This window comes from Bos indicus x Bos taurus, chromosome 23, assembly GCF_003369695.1.
Source record: "Bos indicus x Bos taurus breed Angus x Brahman F1 hybrid chromosome 23, Bos_hybrid_MaternalHap_v2.0, whole genome shotgun sequence".
NCBI lineage: Eukaryota > Metazoa > Chordata > Mammalia > Artiodactyla > Bovidae > Bos > Bos indicus x Bos taurus.
The window spans coordinates 30,062,728-30,072,473 of NC_040098.1; positions in this window are offsets into that span (position 1 = coordinate 30,062,728).

The window sequence follows — 9,746 nt, forward strand, 5'->3', positions numbered from 1 at the left end:
AGAATAGAGCAGGATGTGAATAGGGGTAATAGCTTCTAGGTGTCAGGTTCAGGGAGGCAGAATGGAGTGGGGGGTGATACCCTCAAGAATGAAATCTCTCAATGGCCTCCCCAGCTTAACTTTCCCCTATCTTCATCCTCCACAGACTAACTGTGACATCCATGCACTTTGCAACTGGGGTTCAGGGGAGAATGTGGCCTCTTGACTTCCCCCTTGTCTTTTCTTCTACCTCTTCCTCTTTCCTACTTTTATGGTGACTCTGTGTTCCTTTTCCTTTTTGCTCTTTGGGCTAGTACTCAGCCATCTCTTTCCTTTTACTCCATCTCACAAGCCTGACTGTTTCAGTTTTCTCTGAACCAAAAGCTCTGACTTGTCTTATGATGAAACCAGGTGGGTGGGATTCATTCATTTGTTCATTCAGCATGTATGTAGAGGCAAGATCACAATGGCCAGAGAACTTGGTTGGGCCAAAGGAAACCTAGGATTCTGGTTCTGCACTAGGTAGCTTTGTGACCATGGACACATTTAAGTCTGTCTATGTCTTTGTTTTCTCATCTTCCAAATGATGGGATTAGACCAGATAAGCCCACTTTTCTGCTCAAATGCCCTATTGACTCCTTGATGCTGGAGTTATGTTTATTAAGCAGTGCTGGCCACCTAATTCATTTGGTCCCATTGGTTCAGGTCACTCTGCCTTTATCTGCTCCTTATGCCATCTCTTCTCTGTGTCTTTGAATCTTGCTTCCTCTTCATATTTGAATGTCTTTTCTTGTCTATCAGCCCTTATGGGGCTCATCCTTGGGCTCACATGCTATTCCAGGGTTGCTGACATTTGAGAAGTTGGCTTTGAGTTTCTTCTGGGAAGAGTGAGGGTATCTGGACTGTTTTCCTTGTAGAACTCCTCATCCTGGAATGGTCATTCTGCATGTCTCCCCCAGCCCCCTCCAACTTTTAAGAGAGTTTCATTTGTCAGTACTTCACAGTCCTAACACCCAGATCTCATTGTATCTTAATCCTTCCTTTGTTCAGTTGGGTGGGTGAAAGGAGAAACTCCAGCCTAAGAGGGTTCTTGCTAAAGTTTAGGAAAGTATTCTTGAATAAACACTTCTCAAATTGTTGGATGTGAGAAATGGAACATTTCCTGCCATATTAGTGAACAATGATGTCACAGTCCACAGTCGTCAGCAATTCCAGACCTCCAATCTGAGCATAAAGGCACTCAGGAAGTAGAAGAATATCTGAGATCTAATAGCCATCAGGTTGCAGCCACTCCCTACAGTGAGCCCAAGGGAGCTTAGGATGTGAAAAACATAAGATGCTGGCCCCGGATAGCTGAGACGGATATGAAAGGAATGATTTCAGTTAGCCCAGATTCTTTCTTGCATCCTCCCATACATAGAAAAGTGCTAAATTTCTTAACTTGAGATATCTGATTTTCTTTAATTAACAATAATCTTTTGCTCAATCTGATTTCGGTGTTGACCATCTGGTGACGTCCATGTGTAGAGTCTTCTCTTGTGTTGTTGGAAGAGGGTGTTTGCTATGACCAGTGCGTTCTCTTGGCAAAACTCTATTAGCCTTTGCCCTGCTTCATTCCGTACTCCAAGGCCAAAATTGCCTGTTAATTCAGCTGTTTCTTGACTTCCTACTTCTGCATTCCAGTCCCCTATAATGAAAAGGACATCTTTTTTGGGTGTTAGTTCTAAGAGGTCTTGTAGGTCTTCATAGAACTGTTCAACTTCAGCTTCTTCAGTGTTACTGGTTGGGGCATAGGCTTGGATTACTGTGATATTGAATGGTTTGCCTTGGAAACGAACAGAGATCATTCTGTCATTTTTGAGATTGCATCCAAGTACTGCATTTTGGACTCTTTTGTTGACCATGATGGCTACTCCATTTCTCCTGAGGGATTCCTGCTCACAGGAGTAGATACAGTGGTCATCTGAGTTAAATTCACCCATTCCAGTCCATTTTAGTTCGCTGATTCCTAGAATGTTGACGTTCACTCTTGCCATCTCCTGTTGACCACTTCCAATTTGCCTTGATTCATGGACCTGACATTCCAGGTTCCTATGAAATATTGTTCTTTACAGCATTAGACCTTACTTCTATCACTAGTCATATCCACAACTGGGTATTGTTTTTGTTTTGGCTCCATCCCTTCATTCTTTCTGGAATTATTTCTCCACTGATCTCCAGTAGTATATTGGGCACCTACCAACGTGGGGAGTTCCTCTTTCAGTGTCCTATCATTTTGCCTTTCATACTGTTCATGGGGTTTTCAAGGCAAGAATACTGAAGTGGTTTGCCATTCCCTTCTCCAGTAGACCACATTCTGTCAGACCTCTCCACCATGACCTGCCCGTCTTTGGTGGCCCCACATGGCATGGCTTAGTTTCATTGAGTTAGACAAGGCTGTGGTCCATGTGATCAGATTGGCTAGTTTTCTGTGATTATGGTTTTAGTATGTCTGTCCTCTGATGCCCTCTCATAACACCTACCATCTTACTTGGGTTTCTCTTATCTTGGACATGGGGTATCTCTTCACGGCTGCTCCAGCAAGTGCAGCCGCTGCTCCTTACCTTGGATGAGGGGTATCTCCTCATGGCCGCACCTCTTGACCTTTAACGTGGAGTAGCTTCTCTCAGCCCTCCTGCACCAGCGCAGCCAGCGCTCCTTGGACTCTACACATACACAAGAGAATACTCTACACATGGACATCACCAGATGGTCAACACCGAAATCAGATTGATTATATTCTTTGCAGCCAGAGATGGAGAAGCTCTATACAGTCAGCAAAAACAAGACCGGGAGCTGACTGTGGCTCAGAACATGAACTCCTTATTGCCAAATTCAGACTTAAATTGAAGAAAGTAGGGAAAACCACTTGACCATTCAGGTATGACCTAAATCAAATCTCTTATGATTATACAGTGGAAGTGAGAAATAGATTTAGGGGACTAGATCTGATAGATAGTGTGCCTGATGAGCTATGGATGGAGGTTCATGACCTTGTACAGGAGACAGAGATCAAGACCATTCCCATGGAAAAGAAATGCAAAAAAGCAAAATGGCTGTCTGAGGAAGCCTTACAAATAGCTGTTGAAAGAAGAGAAGCAAAAAGCAAAGGAGAGAAGGAAAGATATAAACATCTGAATGCAGAGTTCCAAAGAATAGCAAGAAGAGATAAGAAAGCCTTCCTCAGCGATCAATGCAAAGAAATAGAGGAAAACAACAGAATGGGAAAGACTAGAGATCTCTTCAAGAAAAGTAGAGATACCAAGGGAATATTTCATGCAAAGATGGGCTCGATAAAGGACAGAAATGGTATGGACCTAACAGAAGCAGAAGATATAAGAAGAGGTGGCAAGCATACACAGAAGAACTGTACAAAAAAGATCTTCATGACCAAGATAATCATGATGGTGTGATCACTCACCTAGAGCCAGACATCCTGGAATGTGAAGTCAAATGGGCCTTAGGAAGCATCACTATGAACAAAGCTAGTGGAGGTGATGGCATTCCAGTTGAGCGATTTCAAATCCTGAAAGATGATGCTGTGAAAGTGCTGCACTCAATATGCCACCAAATTTGGAAAACTCAGCAGTGGCCACAGGACTGGAAAAGGTCCGTTTTCATTCCAATCCCAAGGAAAGGCAATGCCAAAGAATGCTCAAACTACTGCACAATTGCACTCATCTCACATGCTAGTAAAGTAATGCTCAAAATTCTCCAAGCCAGGCTTCAACAATACATGAATCGTGAACTTCCAGATGCTCAAGCTGGTTTTAGAAAAGGCAGAGGAACCAGAGATCAAATTGCCAACATCCACTGGATCATGGAAAAAGCAAGAGAGTTCCAGAAAAGGATCTACTTCTGCTTTATTGACTATGCCAAAGCCTTTGACTGTGTGGATCACAATAAACTGTGGAAAATTCTGAAAGAGATGGGAATTCCAGACCACCTGACCTGCCTCTTGAGAAATCTGTATGCAGGTCAGGAAGCAACAGTTAGAACTGGACATGGAACAACAGACTGCTTCCAAATGGGAAAAGGAGTATGTCAAGGCTGTATATTGTCACCCTATTTATTTAACTTATATGCAGAGTACATCATGAGAAACGCTGGGCTGGAAGAAGCACAAGCTGGAATCAAGATTGCCGGGAGAAATATCAATAACCTCAGATATGCAGATGGCACCACCCTTATGGCAGAAAGTGAAGAGGAACTCAAAAGCCTCTTGATGAAAGTGAAAGTGGAGAGTGAAAAAGTTGGCTTAAAGCTCAACATTCAGAAAACAAAGATCATGGCATCTGGTCCCATCATTTCACAGGAAATAGATGGGGAAACAGTGGAAACAGTGTCAGACTTTATTTTTTTAGGCTCCAAAATCACTGCAGATGGTGACTACAGCCATGAAATTAAAAGACGCTTACTCCTTGGAAGGAAAGTTATGACCAACCTAGACAGTATATTCAAAAGCAGAGACATTACTTAGCCAACAAAGGTCTGTCTAGTCAAGGCTATGGTTTTTCCAGTAGTCATGTATGGATGTGAAAGTTGGACTGTGAAGAAAGCTGAGCTCAGAAGAATCGATGCTTTTGAACTGTGGTGTTGGAGAAGACTCTTGAGAGTCCCTTGGACTGCAAGGAGATCCAACCAGTCCATTCTAAAGGAGATCAGTCCTGGGTGTTCATTGGAAGGACTGATGCTAAAGCTGAAACTCCAATACTTTGGCCACCTCATGCGAAGAGTTGACTCATTGGAAAAGACTCTGATGCTGGGAGGGATTGGGGGCAGGAGGAGAAGGGGACGACAGAGGATGAGATGGCTGGATGGCATCACGGACTCAATGGATGTGAGTTTGGGTGAACTCCGGGAGTTGGTGATGGACAGGGAGTCCTGGTGTGCTGCGATTCATGGGGTCGCAAAGAGTCGGACACGGCTGAGCGACTGAATTGAACTGAACTGAACTGAACTGTATCTTTTGATATTTAGACTATCTGCTCTTTGTTGTAAGACTTCTATAAAACCTGGCTTCTTCCCATCAGCTCCTCAGAGCGGTTCTCTTAGGTTCACTTGAGATGCTCTCTCCTGGGCTTAAGTCCTAAAAATTCCCACTGAGTAAAACAAAGCTGAAGTTTTAGGTTGTTTAAAGTCAATATTTTTTAAGTCGATAGATGCCTTTGGTCAATTCCTAGAGCCCTTCCATTATCGTTTTTGACAAATCTGTACAGTTATTTTGTTTTTGTTGTTGGTGGTGAGAGTATTTGCTGAGTGCCTGCCTCACTCAGATATTTTAAAAGTTCCCCTCCACCTTAACCTCCTTAACCCCTAAATAATGGTAAGTCAAGTAGAATCAGGAAATTAAATCTACTAAGACCAAGTAGAAACAACCTTTTATTTGCTTTCTTTTTGAAATGTCTGAGTTTCTTGCGAGTATGGAGACCATGGAGTCTGAAGTAACCCTTGACACCTTCCCCTTTCCCTTTCCAAGTGCTCCATTCAGCACATATTTATTAAACAGCTTTATAACCATACAGACTTGTTAAGTATGTCTTATTTCCCCCATTTTACAGATGAGGAAGAAGGCTTAGAGATCCTGAGTGATTTGCCCCACAGGTCAATATTAGCCTCAGTACTAAGGCTCGAATCTGCCAGTTTGCACTGCACTTCATTTCCACCCATCTCAAACCCTGGCTTCTGCTTTCCCCTGCAGGAGACATCATGAAATCCTTACCGAACCCAGGAGGTCTGTGAGGCAGAGACTCCTTTCCCCAGCCCTGCCCAGTGGGGATGAGGTCTCCGAGGAGCATTCTGACAAGGTTCTCTACTGATGCCCCTCGAGGGCAAGGAACTGACCCTTTGCACTGCCATCGACTCTCCCTGATGACCCTTTTCTGCTCCAGATCCACGCAAGCCTTACCAGTGCCCGCTGCGGGGCAAGGGCGTCAGCCACCCCTCCAAAAGGAACCGCCAACAGCGCATCCCCAGCGAGAAGAAGCTTTTCCAGTGTCCACAGCTCAATGAGAGCCTGAGCTGGAGCTCAGATCCGACTTGCCACTGCTGCAGGCACCGCGGGGAGGCTCCTTTAAGCTGCGCGCCGTCCGCGGAGCGCTTTGGCCTCAAATCTTTAGAGTTGCTGAGGACACGGGACACCAGCAGTGCACGCACGCCGCTGAGCTGCCCTGCCCGCAGTGCACCCGCAGCTTTGGCCGCATCTCGTCATGCTCGCGCACCAGCGAATCCACAGGGGCCAGCAGCCCTACCGCGGCAGTGAGTTTCGACAAGTGCTTCCACCTTGGCCAAGACCCGGCACCGGCGCATCCACGGTGGCAAGAGACCCCACAAGTGCGCGGATTGTACCAAGTGTTTCAGCCACCGCGCCAACCTCATTCCGCACAGGCGGGTCCCCGCCGGCGGGAAGCCCGGCAAGACAAGTGGCGGGGTGGCACGGAGCTCGCACCTCATCCCGTACCTGTGGCTAGGGATGGCTAAGACCAGGGCTTCAGCAGATGGTCGCGCACCACAGGGTCCATATGCGCAAGAAACCCTAAGGCTGCGCGGCCGACCGGGGTTGGGGGGCGGGGTGGGGGCGGCAGGAGCTTCAGTCCTAAAACCAACCTCATCACATCCAGAAGCTGCAAGCCTTTGGCCTCCTTATGGGAACAATGGACACACTGGAAAAGACCCTGATGCTGGGGAAGGATTGAAGGCAGGAGGAGAAGGGATGATAGAGGATGTGATGGTTGGATGGCAGCACCGACTCAACAGACATGAGTTTGAGCAAGCTCTGGGAGATTTTGAAGGACAGGGAAGCCTGGCGTGCTGCAGTGATGGGGTCGCAAGGAGTCAGACACTTCTGAACTACTGAACAGCAACAACCAGGGTTTTGCCTTTTCTCAGAGCTAAGAATTAAAGAGCCTCTTGAGGAAAGTGAAAGAAGACAGTGAAAATGTTGGCTTAAAACTCAACATTCAGAAAGCTAAAATCATGGCATCTGGTCCCATCACTTTGTTGTAGCCACGAGTTCCGGGAAACAAACTCACTCAGAAGGACAATGCAGATAGTGGAGTGCAGATTATTACACGGGCAGGCCCAAGGCAGAGTCTCCTCTTAGCCAAGGATCCTGACCAGTTTTTGTGAAAACCTTATATACCCTAAGTGTACATGCACAAACCCACCTCCCCAAATTCCCTGAAACTAGTCTGAACAAAGGAAAAAGAAAGATACAATCAAAGTTAACCCATGATTCATATGCCTTAAGGCTAGGTAGTGCTGTGAAAGTGCTGCACTCAATATGCCACCAAATTTGGAAAACTCAGCAGTGGCCACAGGACTGGAAAAGGTCAGTTTTCATTTCAATCCCAAAGAAAGGCAATGCCAAAGAATGCTCAAACTACTGCACAATTGCACTCATCTCACACGCTAGTAAAGTAATGCTCAAAATTCTCCAAGCCAGGCTTCAGCAATATGTAAACCGTGAACTTCCAGATGTTCAAGCTGGTTTTAGAAAAGGCAGAGGAACCAGAGATCAAATTGCCAACATCCACTGGATCATGGAAAAAGCAAGAGAGTTCCAGAAAAACATCTATTTCTACTTTATTGACTATACCAAAGCCTTTGACTGTGTGGTTCTCAACAAACTGTGGAAAATTCTGAAAGAGATGGGAATACCAGACCACCTGACCTGCCTCTTGAGAAACCTATATGCAGGTCAGGAAGCAACAGTTAGAACTGGACATGGAACAACAGACTGCTTCCAAATGGGAAAAGGAGTATGTCAAGGCTGTATATTGTCACCCTGTTTATTTAACTTATATGCAGAGTACATCATGAGAAACAAGCTGGAATCAAGATTGCCAGGAGAAATATCAAGAACCTCAGATATGCAGATGACACCACCCTTATGGCAGAAAGTGAAGAGGAACTCAAAAGCCTCTTGATGAAAGTGAAAGTGGAGAGTGAAAAAGTTGGCTTAAAGCCCAACATTCAGAAAATGAAGATCATGGCATCTGGTCCCATCACTTCATGGGAAATAGATGGGGAAACAGTGGAAACAGTGTCAGACTTTATTTTTTTAGGCTCCAAAATCACTGCAGATGGTGACTGCAGCCATGAAATTAAAAGATGCTTACTCCTTGTAAGGAAAGTCATGACCAACCTAGATAGCATATTCAAAAGCAGAGACATTACTTAGCCAACAAAGGTCTGTCTAGTCAAGGCTATGGTTTTTCCAGTGGTCATGTATGGATGTGAGAGTTGGACTGTGAAGAAAGCTGAGCACAGAAGAATTGATGCTTTTGAACTGTGGTGTTGGAGAAGACTCTTGAGAGTCCCTTGGACTGCAAGGAGATCCAATCAGTCCATTCTAAGGGAGATCAGTCCTGGGTGTTCATTGGAAGGACTGATGCTAAAGCTGAAACTCCAATACTTTGGCCACCTCATGCGAAGAGTTGACTCATTGGAAAAGACTCTGATGCTGGGAGGGATTGGGGGCAGGAGGAGAAGGGGATGACAGAAGATGAGATGACTGGATGGCATCACTGACTCGATGGACGTGAGTTTGGGTGAACTCCGGGAGTTGGTGATGGACAGGGAGTCCTGGCGTGCTGCAATTCATGGGGTCACAAAGAGTCGACACGACTGAGAGACTGAACTGAACTGAAGGCTAGGTAGTTAACAGTGGAGAATTATCAATAGGCCTGTGGTCATACCCCAATAAGCATAATAGAATGTATGATTATATTTGGTTACCCAGATAATTAGGGTATTCTTTTAGGCTACAGAGAGCCCTGGGGCTCTTTCTTCTGGGGGTCTGGTTTTCCAGTTGGTGTGTCGTTTACATAGATACTGGGCATATAGCTCAAAGTCCACAGTCCGCCCAAGATGGAGTCCTGCTTTCAAGATAGAGCCTGTTCTGTTTCCTCCTTCAACTTCATGGCAAATAGGTGGGAAAACAATGGAAACAGTGAGAGAGTTTGTTTTTTGGGGGGCTCCAAAATCACTGCAAGTTGGTGACTGCAGCCATGAAATTAAAAGATGCTTGCTCCTTGGAAGAAAAGCTATGACCAACCTAGACAGCATATTAAAAAGCAGAGACATTACTTTGCCAACAAAGGTCCGTCTAGTCAAGGCTATGGTTTTTCCAGTAGTCATGTATGGATGTGAGAGTTAAACTATAAAGAAAGCTGAGCACCAAAGAACTGATGCTTTTGAACTGTGGTGTTGGAGAAGATTCTTGAGAGTCCCTTAGACTGAAGGAGCTCCAACTAGTCCATCCTAAAGGAAATAAGTTCTGAATATTCATTGGAAGACCTGATGCTGAAGCTGAAGCTATAATACTTTGGCCACCTGTTGTGAAGAACTGACTCATTGGAAAAGACCCTGATGCTGGGAAAGATTGAAGGCTGGAGGAGAAGGGAATGACAGAGGATGAAATGGTTGGATGGCATCACTGACCTGATGGACATGAATTTGAGTAGGCTCTGGGAGTTGGTGATGGACAGGGAAGACTGGCGTGCTGCAGTCCATGGGGTTGCAAAGAGTCAGACATGACTGAGTAACTATAAACTGAACTGAGTGGCCTTCAGGCAAATATCTGGGGTTGATGGTTACTAAGTAGGGTTTCTAAGCAGGCCTCGGTCCTTCCTGCCTCTTCAGTGTCTTCCATGCCCCTATCCAGAAGTGTAAGAAATGCTAGAGAGCATCAGACAGCTAATCCCTGGGTCCTCAGGGAATGATCT